This window comes from Eschrichtius robustus, chromosome 5 (genome assembly GCF_028021215.1).
Source record: "Eschrichtius robustus isolate mEscRob2 chromosome 5, mEscRob2.pri, whole genome shotgun sequence".
Classification (NCBI taxonomy): domain Eukaryota; kingdom Metazoa; phylum Chordata; class Mammalia; order Artiodactyla; family Eschrichtiidae; genus Eschrichtius; species Eschrichtius robustus.
This window is the reverse complement of record NC_090828.1, coordinates 129,196,902-129,212,540: the sequence shown is the minus strand read 5'-3', so window position 1 is coordinate 129,212,540 and position 15,639 is coordinate 129,196,902. Positions and strand designations below refer to the sequence as shown.

Genomic DNA, 15,639 nt, shown 5'->3' with positions numbered 1-15,639 from the left:
TCAGCAGGGCTGAGCAAGTTTGGGACTTCAGATGGCTTGAGGTTATACGGGTCCTCAATAGCAAAGCACAGAAAGCTCAGGAAACAAAGGTTGTTTCTAACTCATTTGATGATAAAAATCTGATCTGACCCAGTGTGAGGTTATTTTTAGTTCACAGTGTAAATGTTCATGCATTTTACTGCAGAAGTACCCATGTGTTTGATTAGAGGCTGCTGGCCCAGAGGAGCTGGGGGTATTAATTAATCTATGGATTACACACCATATTGCATTTTCTAAAACTTAAAAAGAGATTCTATCTGTCCCAAAGATTTTGGAAAAGGCCCAGTGGACCTATATTCTGATAAACTCCAAAGTACAGATACTCTGTACTGTAAGTTGAAAGATGGTCTGCATACCTCAGACATCAAGTGAGCCAATGGTGGGGTGAACTGTTTCATGTAAATTAAAACATCTAATCAATAGGCAGCCAGCCACCTCCAAAATCAGGTAGACTCTGGCCAAGATGACTTAGTCCAGGCACCCCCCCTCATCAAGGTCCTTGGATTCCTCCATACCTGGGCCACAGTTAATATTTTCGGGAAGGCCAAGATTCACTGTGGCAGTTTTGGGGGGAGGGGTCGGTGGTGGTGTTTGTGTTTTAGTTTCACAGCAGACATTTTCCCCATCGCAGTGACGTACACGTGAGTGTATGTACATACGAACATGTATCCGTGTGTGTGACCAATCACGTGTGAATGATTCTGAACCCAGAAATGAATGCTTCAGAAGTACTTTATTACGTCTACAAGTCAGAATGTTGAAGTAATGGAAGCATTTCGCACAGCTGCTCTCCCTTGCACAGAAGCAGAGGAAAGGCCTCACCAGGGGTTCCCAGTGCTGGCTGCACAGTGGAATCACCCAGGGAGCTTTAAAAAGCACTACTGCCCGGATGGTACCCCCCAGAAATGCCAATTTAATTGCTCTAAAGAACAGCCTAAGCATCCAGCAGTGTCTCTCACTGATTTAAAAAAAGATCATCTAGAGAACTTAATAAAATATAAATTACCAGACCTCTTTGCAAGTCTGATTCAGTAGATGTGGGTTGAACTGGACAAATTTTTTAGAAAACAAAAGTTCAGATGCTCCTTGTCACCCAAATTGGGATACACTGCCTTGGAATTTGGGAAAGATAAGTTGAATTGGGTGGATAAGGGTGAGGGGAGGGCTGTTTCACAAAGAAGACAGGCTCCTGAGTGGGCCACCAAACAGGCCACTGGGGCCCTGTGCTGAGGAATATGCTAATTAGATAAAGGAAGGGCAAATCAGCTTTGACTCTTGTATGAATTCTAGCCAGTTTGCAGTAACCGCCTGATGTGCTGTCTGAAGAGGATTCTGAGGCCAGGTTCCTCCTCAGTGGGGAGATGTGCCGAGATCAATTAGCAATGTCTGCCACATACACAGCAAGAGGACATAGCTGCACGCTTGCCAACCATTTGCTGTTTTTCTGGAGAACCTTTGGCACTGCTGCTCCTATAGTCCAGGCCCAAGTGGTATGGTTCCCAAACGTCATTAATACTCAGCTGTGGGGAAGGCTCCCACCCAGATCTCGGGTGAAGGGGAGAGATCCCAGTTCCCTCCCCACGACCCTACCTGCGTGTCTCTCCAAGCCCTGGCTTTACCTCTGCTTGGTGAGAAGTTTCCTGAAGGCATTGTTGTAGTTCTTGTTCAATGCCGTGTAAATCAGGGGATTGAAGAAAGAGTTGGAGTAGCCAAGCCACAGGAATACACTTTTCCAGATGGGGGGCAGGCTGCAGGCACAGAGGGGGCTGATGAGCTCCGTCAGGAAGAAGGGGCTGCGGCACAGCACGAACACGCCGATGAGAACGCCCACCATCACGGCCGCCCGCTTCTCCTCATGCTTCCGCCACGAGGCTCTGTTCATCTGAAAGGCCACCCGCGTGAACACCATCTCAGCCTCGGGAGGGGCCTCCTTCACCTGGGAACAAAGGAAACGTGGAATTCAGAAATAAAACGTATCATCGGATGGTACAGCGACATGAGGCCGCTCCAGCCTTGGCCGACCCCTCCCCTCCAGCCTCACTCAAGACGCATTGATCCCATGCTCCATCAGTAAATATTAGGCGGAAAAAGTCCTTGAAACCGTAGGTTAAAATAAATTCTGAAGGCTCTTCAGGGAGTGAGAGTGGTGGTCCCTACAATGTCAGATAATATGATCTAAAAAGCAGGGGACGGGGAGACGGTTAAGAGCCGGCCCCTTGGTGTCACACCCTGGCTTGAGCCCCCGCCCCGCCGGCCGAGGCATTCCCCGACCTGCGAAGCCGGGCGACCAAGTCCCCATGGTCGGGAACTGGGAACGCGTTGGGTGCACAGCACTCACCATTCAATACTCGTGGAGGCGGGCGGGGCTGGGACTAGGGCCCCGGAGAGAGCAAACCCAGGCCTGCCCCTCACAAAGTTCCCGGGAGAGGCAGCCTGTAAACATCAATAGTGCAAGAAATTATACGCTCCTGTGCTAAAGGGATTCACTTTAAATTGGGAGATAATTTTGTATTGCTTAGCTTAAAATAAACAAGCTGTGAGTGCCTTTGTGGTGATAATTAGCTACCATTTCAGGAGCCTCAAGCACACTATCCACCCTCTCACCCCCATTCTTTTTTTTTTTTTTTTTTTAGCATCTTTACTGGAGTATAATTGCTTTGCAATGGTGTGTCAGTTTCTGCTTCATAACAAAGTGAATCAGCTATACATATACATATATCCCCATATCTCCTCCCTCTTGCGTCTCCCTGCCTCCCACCCTCCCTATCCCACCCTTCTAGGTGGTCACAAAACACAGAGCTGATCTCCCTGTGCTATGCGGTTGCTTCCCACTAGCTATCTATTTTACGTTTGGTAGCGTATATACGTCCATGCCACTCTCTCACTTCGTCCCAGCTTACCCTTCCCCCTCCCCATATCCTCAAGTCCATTCTCTAGGAGGTCTGTGTCTTTATTCCCGTCTTGCTACTAGGTTCTTCGTGACCTTTTTTTTTTTTTTTTTCCTTAGATTCCATATATATGTGTTAGCATACGGTATTTGTTTCTCTCTTTCTGACTTACTTCACTCGGTATGACAGACTCTAGGTCCATCCACCTCACTACAAATAACTCAATTTCGTTTCTTTTTATGGCTGAGTAATATTCCATTGTACCCCCATTCTTTGATGAGTCTCAGCTTAAAGGCCACCAGCCCTCTCAGAGTGGCCTTCCTGCCCCTACAAACTGGCACTTGCCATCTACCTCTACAAGGATTAAATCATGAGCCGCTGCAGCGGCTGACCTTCAACACCCCCTGAAAGGCGTTCAGGGTGGAGAGCAGGAATGAGGCCGTCTTTGCTCTGGGAAAAACTGGCGGAACAGGTCTTCAGATAGTTAGATATTTTCAGGAGAGGATTTTATGAGCCCAGTTCTCGCATTGCCTCATATATAGAAAAGCACTAGAATCCTTCGTGGTGACGAGTGCTCCTCGTGACTAGCAGAAACCTTCTGCAAAACTATATGTGCTTGATTGTATGTACTCCCCCTTCACCAAAATCACATACATACTGCCCTCCCCCCCTGCCTCTTTGGAGCAGTTTCTCAGAGCTCTCTGAAATGCTGTCTCCCAGGCTACAGTCCTCATTTTGCCCCAAATACAACTTAAGAAGTCACAAGTCCCACGTTGTACTTTTTTTTTCAGTCAGCACCCCTCTAAACTCAATCACATCTCCCTGTGATTCGGTATCATGTTCCCCTCCTTTGTAGCAATGTGTGTGATCATGGGTGTTATGTGTGGCACCCCTCTGGGCCAAGCTGAACAAGGGCACGCCTGGGTCTTCCTTGTACGGCACCTGCCTGGCAACACCACCTGGCACCTGACAGGTGCCCAGGAAACAGCTGCTAAGTTGACATTTCAACAGCATGGTCTGCACCTGCAGTTCTCTTCCTTCCCGGAATGCTGCCAGTCATGATGCTGGAGAAAACTCAGAGGCAAGGGGCTCCCAGGCAAGGACTGCATCTAGTTTCCCTCCCAGACACAACTGGAAGCAGGCATCAGGAGAGCCACCCAACCGCGGGGCACTTCACAGTGTCCACAGAGGGAAGAGCCCTGTCTCCTCTCGCCTGGGGCAGGACGGTGGGAGCCAAGAAGGCGACCACGTGGTCTGACCTGGCAAACCTGGGGCTCCTCATCCTCAGCTCTACCTTCAAATTCTTGGTCTCTGCTACTCCTCCCCACCCTCATCTCTATTTATTCAGAAAATCACTAGGTCAGCCTGAAACAGATCATGGCGATATGGACAAAGTTGAGTCCTTTCCTTTGTTAGTGTAAACCTAGCATCTTCCCGCTGCCACTTGGAGAGGGAGAAGGAAAAGGTCTCTAGTGGAGACCAACCAGCACTTCCCTCCTCTCCATCCCTCTGCCCCTTACAAAGGCCTGTCTTGGCAAACACACACCCTCTGGGGGCCAGCGGGCACCCCCTCTTTAATGAGCCGCCCCAAGGTTTCTGGTCCCCCCAAGACAGGTGGGAGTTGCAGGTCACCTCTCCCCTTTAAAAGAGATAACACTGACCAATTCCCTCATAGTAGACCACCATCATCCACCAAAGGAAGCCTGGGGGATAAAACGTGTCACCCTGAAATCACCCCGTGAATCGTAGCAGTCCATGTTCCGGAGGGAAAAGTAGTGTCAGAGCACAAGAGGAAGTGTCAGGTGATGTTTGTCTTTCTCCCACTCAGCTCATTAATGGGCACTTTCCCAGCCATTTCTCCGCTGACCTCAATGACCTCCCAGGCACTCGAGTTCCTCCCTGGGTTGATGCAATTCCAAATCCTTGTTATGCTACAGAAGTAAAGACATGGGGTCAGTTCAGTTCAAAGGGATCCTGGGGGAAGAGAAACAGAAAAGGCAGTAGAAAGAAAAGGCGGTCCCCCTGGTTTGCTAGGAGACTGACAAGGTTGGCTTTTTTCATTTGAAATGTAATATCCGACAGTAAACCAAAAGACACTAAGAACAACTCCAGAAAAGCCACTGTAAAACAGAGACTATGCTAAACACTTGTAACGAATGACTTTGATTCATCCTCACACCAATCCATCGAGGGATTATCTCCATTTTACAGTTGAGAAAACACAGAACCTATCTTAGGATCACATTTGTGCTTGGGATGCTTTCAGAATGGACATCTACGGCTTCCTAGGAAATGTCTAGGAGCTCTAGCAACCAGCTCTGGGGCCATCCCTGAGCTTCTCCGTCTTTCCTCTCTGGCTGGGTGTCTCCTCAGCCTCTTCGCCCTGACTTTCCTCTGTACACCTGTGGGAAAACTGACCATTCAGGTTTAAGAAGCCTCTGACGCTGGCTTAGAATCCACTAATCTGAAGGCAAAAATACGGACTGTTGAAGGCACACAACCAGTAGCACCTGCCACTTCTTGGTCCTGCTGTAAAAGGACAGGTGCTCTGGACACACAGAAATTTGGAGACATCAGATGTCATGGCCAAGGCCACACAAGCAGGGCAAAGCAGAACCAAGGTGCCTGCCCAGCCTGTTTGGTTCCAGGCCTGTATGGTTGCTTTCTGCCAGGGAAGGGAAGGGAAGGGGAAGGGGACATGACCTAAAAGATGCGTTCACCTAAACATCTCCATAGAGTCTGAGGCTTTTCCACCTAAAATTAATTAAGGACCAAATCAGCCAGACAATATATTCTCAGAGATTTATGAATCACCTACTGTGGATATAGGGACTACATACCGGAATTCCCCATCAAGTCCCAATTTCAAATATTCTGTCCCACCATTCCCATAAGCACTCTGATATCAGGGCATGGATTCTGAATCATCATTCTGAATATTGTGTCACGATCAACACTCCGGGAGGTCAGGGACCACGTGTGTCCCGTCCACTGAAAAGTCCCCAGCACCTTGTTAATATATGGCCTACAGTAAAATCTCAATAAACACTTACTGACTAAATAGATATTTGGGGGAGAAAACTCTAAGTCTCTTGCATTTCTGCACATTTTGCTAGCAAAGACACTGACAGCCCTTGTTTTGGACTAGCTTGTCAAGGACGTTTGAAGAGCAAAGAGCCTTGGAAGATAGAGGTAGTGTCTCCCAGTAGAAAAGAAGGCAGGTTTACTTGCAACCCATCATAAAAGATTCATGTTTCCTAAGAGCAAAGGGCAGGTTTACTTATTGGCCAACCCTGGTCAATACAGACTTGGGCTCCCTAATCTGGGAGTTTCTCTACTATTTGTGATGCCAATCCAGTGGGCCACTCCACGTGACTCCCATGGAACTTTGAAGGAAAGGGGAACAGACGCACACATGAAGCTTGTGCTGCCTGTGTACCATGAGTAATAAAGGCCTTTGACTCTGATCTGGGGGTCTCCTGCCTTCTTCCAGGGTCCAGTAAACTAGGGTAGGCCGACTTGTTTGCTTGCAAACAGGCTAAAATCTCAGACCTTCACAGTTCCTGAGAGTCATTTAGTATTTGCCATGTGGTTCCACACACCATCTTCCTCAGTTAAAACAGCAGCCAGTAAAGAAGGAATGAGGAAACCAAGGCTCAGAGCAAGTTAGTGATTAGATAGGATTCCAGTCGGAGCCCCCATTTCCACATCTCCAACCACGAAGAACCTTATCTATACGCTGGGCTTCCTGAAGGATGACAGTGAGACAGTAGTACATGGCAGGACCTCAGAAATGTCAGCTTCATATCCCCTTGTCCCTTCCCCCCCCACCCCCATTAAAACAACAAAAATTCCAGCTGCCACATATGTAAACCTCTAATGTTGTCGGATGAACAACCTAATGCGAACTAGAAAAGGAAAGCAGAAAGAAGGAAGGTTACTAATCGCTTCTGGGACCAACCAGTTTGCATTGTGATGCATGGTCAGGCACCCAGTACAGGGAGGCTTTTCACAAGGCTGGTGTGAGGAGACACACTAACCCTAGTGACTAATCAAGCCCTGCAACATCTGAGAGAGGGCAGAGGGCAGAGGGCAGAGGGCACTGAGACGTTTCCGATTTTGGTTGAAGACAATCTGGATTATCACTGGAATCCCCCATTTCTAACCAGAGCTCGGAGGGTCAGGAGTTGGAATATCCAGAGCTCCATTCTCCCTGCCCAAGGTGCACTGAGATAACCAAGCTCCAAGCTGCATTTCTAAAGGCATCTTGAAGAGATAACTAACCAAGATAGCCCCTCAAAGTAAACAGGAGCTGTCTAGCTAGTCTGACAAACTAGACCAGGAAATCTTCTCAGCTGCTTCTCTTGTGCAAAAGAAGCCAGAAAATAAATTAAGGACGTTTTCTTGTAAAAAAAAAAATAAAAGCAGAGCACTGCTGGGCTTGAAAAAGATTAATTTTCCCTTGAGGGTAATTATATACACCACAGAGTACAGTTTTGCTAAACTTTTGGGTATGATGATAATATAAAGTACAATTACTATTATTCTTATATTTGGAAAACATGGATTTGGCGGGGCTGTCAGTCACCCTGGAATGGCTAAGGCACCACTGGAGTTAATGCTGAGAAGGGGAAATTGTAATCAAGTGTGTTAATTAAAGTTACATGACATTTGTTTGTGCTCTTATGTCCTCTGATCTAGTCACCCCCCCTTTATGGGTGGAGGCCAATGGAAGGTCGTCTGTTGAGGCAAGAGCTCTTACCCCGAGGTGCCTAGACTCCCAGGCCAGAGAGTCTGTGCACAGAAGGAGGGTGTCATGGAGAGAGGGGAGGTTTTGCCTTTTGCACACGCATCGTCCAGCCTCAGTGTTCTGACCGGCCTTCTTAGGGGGCCATGGCTCCCCTGACCACCACGGCCCTGCCTCAGAGAGGCCCAGTTCCTGCTGCACTGGGGGTTCCATCCCTTGGGAGAGCCAGTAGGAGGAAAGGCTGAGCGTCACTCTCCAGAGATGGGCTTCAGGGAGTGCCCTAGGCACGCTGGGCAAGCAAGTGCCTACATGCCTTTCTGGACAGCAAGTCCAAAGGTTTGTTCAATCTTCAACGAATTCTGTGACTTACCAAAGGGTTAATAACCATGGAGTCTGGATGTCATTCTACCACTGAGAAGCTCAATCTCTTCCAAGGACTACATGGATTTAAAGGTCATCGGTGAAAACACATGATCCCTGCACCATGCCATCTACATCCCCCTTCGTTTCCCCTGCCCTTTCCACTCTTCCCCAACAGTCCAATCAGAGAAAAGAGAAACGGAAGCAGATGTAAAGAGACAGAATGAGCATAATGATGTAAGAGAACAAGGGAGACGTTTATAGAGAGGGGAAAGCCAGGGATGTTTCTAAAAGTATAGAGAAAACGCTCCTTCACCCACCCAAGTAGTTCTGGAAACTCTCAGTGCCAATCTTAAAAGAATCAAACCATAAGCCAGATGTATTGTTACCACTGATACAATTTGATTAATACAATTTATTTTTCTAAAGTTAAAATAACCCTGAAGTCTGGCATGGGAATGTGTTTCAGTCATATTTCTTTTAATAGATGGAATCAGAACAAGGGTGATGATTTTCCAGCATCCTCTTCCCATATCTGAGCTCTGACTGAAGCCAGGTCCCACACATGGTTCTGTACACAAGCCCACCAGCCGCTGGTCTTTGGAGAGGAACAGATGACAACTAAACATTGGAAAAGTGGGAAAAACGTCAAGGGCTCTGTACAGATTTCAGGTCACTTAGGGCTTATATACTGTATGCTCGCAACACAGATCTACTAATGTGGAGAAGTGGGCTGGAGAGCCAAATATTTTGTAATATGACATTATCTAAAATTCAGATCCAAGTCATCGTAAATGCTCTAGCTCAATACTACAAATGTATTTTGACCTTTACAGGTTCCAAAGTGCTTTCCCATACACTATCATCAGTCTTTTGGGATCACTGCCGTCTGGACAGACTTCTAGAAAAGCACCTATAAGAATTTATTATTAATTCTGTAATTGTGGCTTACTAAAATTAATCCCTTGAGAGCAGAGACCACTTCTATGAAACCTCAAAGGCTACTACACTGTCTGATGCATAGGTCACTACAAGTCAGCCAAGTAACCTTGAACCCATCTGCGTGTCCTTTTGAAGGGGTTTTAAAATACGTCCACGGGTTCATTGACACGTTTCCCAAAGGCGGAGCCTAATTCCCCCTCCCTTGAGTATGGACTGGAGTTAGTGACTCACTTCTAAGGGATAGAATATAAGGGAAGTGATGGAATATAACTTCTGAGACCAGATCATAAAAGGCACTGACTGCAGTTTCCTCCTTGCTTCACTGTCTCAGACTAGGAGAAGCCAGCAACCATGTTGTGATGACACTCAAGCAGCCTTGTGGAGACGTCCTGCTAACAGACATGCAAACAAGCCACAGCTACAACCACAAGAGACCTTGTGCCAGAACCGCCCAGCTAAGCCATTCCCAATGCCTGCCCCACGGAAACTGTGAGTTCATATGTGTTTGTTGTCTTAAGACACTAAGCTTTGCACTAATGGTTAAGAAATAAATAACAAACCCACCTATAATGGTAAGAGGTATAAAATAATAGTTTATTACTTATAATTTATAAGAAGAATTTCAAAAAATAATAATGAAGATAGTGCAGCAGCTATCATTTAGGGTTTTACTATTTTAGTCACTCCATATACACTATTATCTCGTCTACTCTTCACAAGAATTTTAAGAGGCAGATGGCAATATTTCCATTTTACCTACAGGGGAATGCAGATGGAGATGAACTCACTCGGCTGAAGTGCTAATAAGTGGCACAAAAAGAATTGAAACCCAGGTCTCCTTGCTTCTAAATCCCATGCTCTTAACCACTGTGCACACTGTCTCCCAACACATGTTTATTGATTGAGTGAATGAGTGGAGGGTATCAACCAGGGCCACGTTATAACCTTCACGAGCCCGAGGCATCCTTGCCTCTGTGGGTCCTTCCTCCATTAAGAAATATTAAAAATTATATTTTATGACCATATTACTATAAAGACTAATATAATCGAGGCTGGGCTCATTATTACATATTCATTAACAATTATATTCATTTTTTCCTCTAAAAGAAATTAAAATTAAACTATTTCCACAGGCCCCTATAAGGATGCTGGCTCTCGGTAGTGTACCCATCGTGCCTAATGAATAAAATGGCCCCAGTATCAACTTGCGCACGGATATCAGATAATTAAAAAGAACAAAATGTTTGATGTTGCATTTTAAAAGCCAAACACATCATCTCTATTGGCTTTGCTTGCTTCTTCTTCTGAGCAGTAAAAGGCACAGGGCAGAAGGAAACAGTCATAACCCATGGGAGGTGCGGGCAGAATATACTCTATGTGTCCTGCTCAGTCTATGAGGCTGAAAAAAAGGATGCAGGTGGGAATTAAGCCCATCTCCCAAGAGAAGCTGGCAGTACCTCTGGGCTCAGCTGTGTTCAGCTCTCCTGGAAAGGTGTTCACGGGCATAGTTTTGAGATCCTGCTCTCTGTGCATGAAGAACGTCGCCGGCCATATCAGTAAACAGAGGATATTGCGGCCCTCAAGCCATCAGCCACTGAACTGTGCACCCTGAGGGGATTCAGGACAAAGAAAAGCAGGAGACAGGCCCCAGATAGCTAGCGTGCAAATCAAAGGGATGATTTCAGGGAGCCCAGACTCTTGCATCTTCCCATACATAGACAAGCGCTAAATTCATTAGCTTAAGATATCTGGGGCTTCCCTGGTGGCCCAGTGGTTAGGAATCGCCTGTCAAGGCAGGCGACACGGGTTCGAACCCTGGTCCGGGAAGATCCCACATGCCGCGCAGCAACTAGGCCCATGCGCCACAGCTGCTGGACCTGCGCTCTAGGGCCCGCGAGCCACAGCTGCTGAAGCCCACGCGCCTAGAGCCCGTGTTCCGCAACGAGAGAAGCCACCACAATGAGAAGCCCGTGCACCGCAGCAAAGGGTGGCCCCTGCTTGCCGCGACTGGAGAAGGCCTGTGCGCAGCAACAAGGACCCAACATGGCCAAAGATGGATAAATAAATGAATAAATTTATAAAAAAACAAACTTAAGATATCAGGTTTTCTTTAATTAACAGTAATCTTTTGAAGTTCCGACTACCTGCTTTCTCTATATATCCTGGCTCCTTTCTTACCTCTTTGGAGCCATCCCTCAGAGCAACCTGAGAGGCTGTCTTTGGGTTTAAGTCCTCAGAAAGTCCACTGAATAAAACATAATTCTCATCTTTTAGGTTGTGCTTTTTTTTTTAATTTTTTAAATTTATTTATTATTTTTTATTTTTTGGCTGTGTTGGGTCTTCGTTTCTGTGCGAGGGCTTTCTCTGGTTGCGGCGAGCGGGGGCCACTCTTCATCGCGGTGCGCGGGCCTCTCACCATCTCGGCCTCTCCCGCTGCGGAGCACAGGCTCCAGACACGCAGGCTCAGTAACTGTGGCTCACGGGCCCAGCCGCTCCGCGGCATGTGGGATCCTCCCAGACCAGGGCTCGAACCCGTGTCCCCTGCATTGGCAGGCAGACCCTCAACCACTGCGCCACCAGGGAAGCCCTGTGCTTTTTTTTTTTAGTTGACATCCCCATGACCCACCTTGACTGCGATATGACTGCCTCTCTCCCATGCAGGTCTAGATGCTTGTGAGATGCTTGTGACAGTGCTCAGAAGTTAAGTTCCTGGAGAGAGCATGGCATACTGAAAAAGGAGTAAAAAAGAACAGTGACCTTTAGATCCAGGACAAACTTCAGCTTTTCCACCCCATAACTGTGTGGTTGTAGATGAACTCACCTTATGGCACTTGAGTTTGGTCATCTGTAAAATGAGAGCTGTGTGGCGAAGACCGTTAGTGTTCACCAAATAGCCAGAGGCTCCCCAAGTTTTCACCGTGTCTGGCCAACGGACTGTGACCTGAAGGGCCACTTCAGGGTAAAGCAGGTAAAAGTTGCTGTATCTGCACGTCTTGCTTCCCCTTCCACAGCAACCTTGGAAGCCACATGTTCAGGACAGCATAGCTAAAGGATGACAAGGAGCCTGGATCCATGAGTTACCGCCTGGAGGAGAGCTGAGCAGGAGGAGGGCCGGCAGACCCACACTGAACTTTGAATGAGAGTGAGATAAACCGTTAGTCTGGGGGTTCTATGTTACGCAGCGTATCTTAGCTTATCCTGACGAACAGAGACTGTAGTGCCAATTTGTCTGGACCCTGAGGATTAAATAAGAGGATGTAGGTAAAGTGGCACAGTGCCTGAAAGAGGGAACTCAGTCAGCATTGCTTTCCTTCTCTACTTTAAAAACTTGAGGCACTGTTGCAGATCCCTTTCTGATACTATTTTAGTGTTGGGACCTAGTCACAGAATCCTGAAAATAGATGAAGGGTGTGCACAGCCTCATGACCAGAGGCCTTCTGCCTTCCTAAGTGCTTCCATCACCCGCAGAAAGCAGTAAAGACACTTTGCAGGACCTAAATGCAACTTGACTCATTTCCCCGGAGGGCAGACAAAAGCAGGTGGGGGAACGCATGGAGAGAGTACTCCCGGCACATTATTTTAAATTTCTGTCTGGATGTCCTGTGGTCAGCAAGCTTGCAAATGCTGACTCAGCAACAGTACCCAGGAGTTTGAGTGACAGCTTGCTGGAGCCTAAAGAAGCAGGGTGTTCTCGAGCCCCGTCTCATCTGTAGATGTATCTCAGCATCATATGAGTAAGGACTCAGCCTGACTTAGACGAATGCTGTGTCCTAGAGCAGAGACTTGCAGCACAAGGTGCGGAAGGGGCTCGCCCCAGCAGGTGGCGCCAGCGGGTGGCTAAATCAGGGCACCACGCTGCCCCGCCTCCTACATACAGCTCTTTCTCCCTGCCAGTGGCCTCCCCATTGGCCAGGCTCCCGACCAGGCACATCTGCTTTGTATCACCTGCCTGAATGGGTTCTGTCAAAAATGAACACTCAACTCAGGCTTGGCAAGCCTTTCTGGCATCCGTTTCACCAGGATTTCTCTGGGTGTGCACCGGATTGATGTAGCCAGTAAAAGTCAGCCCTACCTCGGCCAGCAGAGAGAAAAGCGATGATCACCCCAGGATTTCCGAGGGACCTTTCAAAGGACGTCATTAATTCTGAATAAAGCTCTCCCCTACCAACACTTTCCAGTTGACATTCCTATTTTATCCTACAAAACTCCTCTGCCATTTAATGAAGGGCGTGCGGGTTGGCGAGACGCCTGCTTTTAAAAATACACACGTTTGAATAACCTAAGTATCGGAGTTAACTTTCAAAAGTAAAACAAAACTAACAACAGAAGAACGTACCCCGTCTCTTTCCCTCCCCCCTCATGCCCCCTTTCCCTGGTCCATATATTGTATTAGGAAAGGGGCAATAAGTCCTGTTATTCTCTAGGACTGAGAGCCTGAAACCCCCATTCACTCAAAAGGAGAGTTTGGGGCTTCCAGGGTGAGGAGGGAACTGTCATCTGTTAGGGTCTGGCCAAAAGGCAGAAGAAAGCCCCGACTCTAAATACAATGGAGAGAAGTTCTGCCAAATGCAGGTTCCTCCATCTCATTCATTTCCAGGCTTATGCGCGGGCCCATTGTAGATTGCCAGGCAACGCGCTGTGGATCTCCTTCCTCCAGCCAGCTCTGCCCCCCATTACCCGTTTGCCAGGCACTGTGCTAGGTGCCTCGCATGCTTCATCTCACGTAAACCAACAGCCCTATGAAGTAGGAATTCTCTTATTTAAAGTTGAGGAAACAAAGCCCACAGAGATTAAGCAACTGCCCCAACGTCCCCAGCTGGCATTTCAACCCACGGTTCTATCTCGTTCCGAAGTCGCTGAAAGATAGCACTGAGGTTGGGACAGTGAAAGCGAAGTGACACTTGGATTCATTTTTATCCTCACTTCCCCCTTGGCAGGGAGCCGGCCGATAGGGTTGGGGAATCGTCTCTGGACAGCAGGGTGTGGACGGGGGCGCAGTGGAGACACTAAATAAGGGGCGAACGGTCACAGGAATTCGCTCCTCTGCAGGACGTATTCCCAGCCCCCTGCAGTCGCGCTTGGTCTAGCCGGGACTAGGAAGTTGGCGGCGGAAGACTCGAATGGACACAATAGCTCCAGGGGAAAAGCAACAGAGGGCGCAGCGAAATCAGACGTGCCCTCACCGCTACCGAGCAACGCTGCCCCTGTCGCCCCCTTCAGCCGCGTGGTGCAGCGGTGCCGGGTCCAGCTCCAGCCCCAGTGTGCACGTGCTGGAACCCCTTCTCCCGCGCGCACCAGCTACGCAGCTGGCGGACCCTTCGCGTGCGCGCCAGGCGCAGGTGATGCGCCCCTCGGTGTGCGCTGCAGGAGAGCAGATAGCAAACTCCCCGGCCGCTCCGGCTCCGCTGGGGGCCAACCTTTTCGCGCGTGCGCCAAGTGCGCAGACTTTCACCGCCAGCTCTCCCTTTCGCCAAGCTTCCTCCTCCCGCAGCGACCCGCTTCCCCAAAGCCCCATTGCTCAACCCGCGCCTCACCTGCACGGTGGCGGGCAACGGCTGCACAGCCCTGCGGCGGCGACCGACGCGAAACTTGGCCGCCTTGTATATCTTCCAGTAGACAGATAGCACCACGCCCAGAGGCAGGTAGAAGGCGCCACAGGTGGAGAAGACGGCGTAGGAGGGTTCCTGGCTCACCTAGCAGCGCCGGAGCCGAGCGTCGTTCGCCTCGCCCCAGCCGAAGAGCAGCGGCGCGAGGGCGATGAGCGCGGAGAGGGCCCAGGTGAGCGCGATCACGAGCACCGAGGCTCGGCGGCGGGTGCGCGGCGTGTACGGCAGGTGGCGCGTGATGGTCCAGTATCGGGCCAGGGCGATGGCCGCCACGTTCCAGATGCTGGCGGGGCAGCGCAGCACGTCGAAGGAGATCCACACGTGGCACAAGCTCCGGCCCAGCCGCCACCGTCGCCCGGCCGACAGCTCGCTCGCCAGGCTCAGGGGCGTGATGCACCAGCGCTGCCACGAGCTCGTCCGACACGGCCGTCGAGGTCACCACGTTATGCGGCACACGGTGGAGGGCGCGGACGCGCAGGATGGTGACCAAGACCATCAGGTTCCACAGGAAAGTGGCCGCGACCAGCCGCACCAGCTGCGTCACCACCGGCGCCGTGAAGACAGAGAAGGGCGGCTCTCGACCAGGCAGGGCGGCGCCGCCTAGGGTCAACTGGACGACCCCGCCGGGGCTTGGGCTGCTGCTCTAGGCTTCGGGTCCCAGGCGAAGGGCGCGACCCCGGTGGAGGCCAACGAGAGGTTAGCTGCTTCCATGGCGCGCGGGATCCCGGCTCCTCGGCGGGGACGCATGCGCCCCTGGCGCTCAGCGTGGACAGGGAGGGCGCGGGCGTCGGAGGGGGGCCCCGTGTGCCCGGGGAGGGCAGAGGGGGTCCAGTTCGTCCTACCACGGTCCCTCATTGTGCCGCAGCCCTCCTTTGGCGCCTCTGCTTGGAGCCCTCGTGGACCTCTTTTCCAGTGGAGGAAAAAAAAAAAAAAAAAAAAACAGAGTGGGACCCCTCAGGAGTCCAGCTGCGCCGGGCGCGCCGGTGCTTCCCGCGTCTCCTCGCCGTCCCCGGGGCAGCGGGCTGTCGTAGGGCTGGGAATCCGCGAGCACGCGGTG

The 15,639-nt window shown here is 49.8% G+C and overlaps 1 pseudogene; it reads right to left on the bottom strand.

Annotated features, from left to right (window-relative positions):
* Positions 1 to 1,654: 1,654 nt before the first annotated feature.
* LOC137764958 (5-hydroxytryptamine receptor 5B-like) lies at positions 1,655 to 15,293 on the bottom strand (annotated as a pseudogene).
* Positions 15,294 to 15,639: the final 346 nt, after the last annotated feature.